This window comes from Sphaeramia orbicularis, chromosome 3, assembly GCF_902148855.1.
Source record: "Sphaeramia orbicularis chromosome 3, fSphaOr1.1, whole genome shotgun sequence".
Classification (NCBI taxonomy): Eukaryota; Metazoa; Chordata; class Actinopteri; order Kurtiformes; family Apogonidae; genus Sphaeramia; species Sphaeramia orbicularis.
Window position 1 is genome coordinate 37,890,535 of NC_043959.1, and position 703 is coordinate 37,891,237.

Below are 703 nucleotides of genomic sequence, written 5' to 3' on the forward strand. Positions count from 1 at the left end.
AAAAGATTAAAGTTTCTAAATGAAAGAAAGAAGCATCCAAAAAACACTTCACAAACATCTGCAATCTGAAAAGCACAGCAGTAAGATGTTCAACGTAACAAGACCTCTGTAACCAAACAGGTCCTCTCTAATAACAGCCTTAGCACAGAGTCTTTGATCTGCTGCATTTATGGTTTAGAGTAGCCACTATTCCTGGAAATAGGAGGGTCACGTTAACTTATTGCATTTCTGGAAAAGAAGTTTCTTTTCAAATGTCATCAGTTTATGGTTAGAGCCATGAACTGTTCAGCTGTTTGGAGCTGACAGGACTAAAACAGTCAATCCCTTACCTCTTTTTTCCACTCTCTGCTTTCTCCTCACTAACATATTTGATTATTTTCCAGACTGCCACGTTGGTGTCTAAAAAGGGACTACATACATAGAGGTTTGTGTGTTTGAACTTTAACCAGACAAAGTACACTCTGTGTGATGTCACTGTGACCCAAAATGCAAACAGGAATCACCCTACACTTTCTCACTGCTCTGCATCACACAGGGCTGAAACCGAGGGCCTCCCAGGTCACTCCTTCTCCTTAGGGGATTGTGAGTGTCTCTCCAAATGCATCCCGAGACCTTCATACCCTTTCTGTTCACACAAAAAGCCCAGAAGGGGCTGGCCTGTGGGCGGGGAGTATGATAATACCCTCCAGAGGAAGTGAGCGCA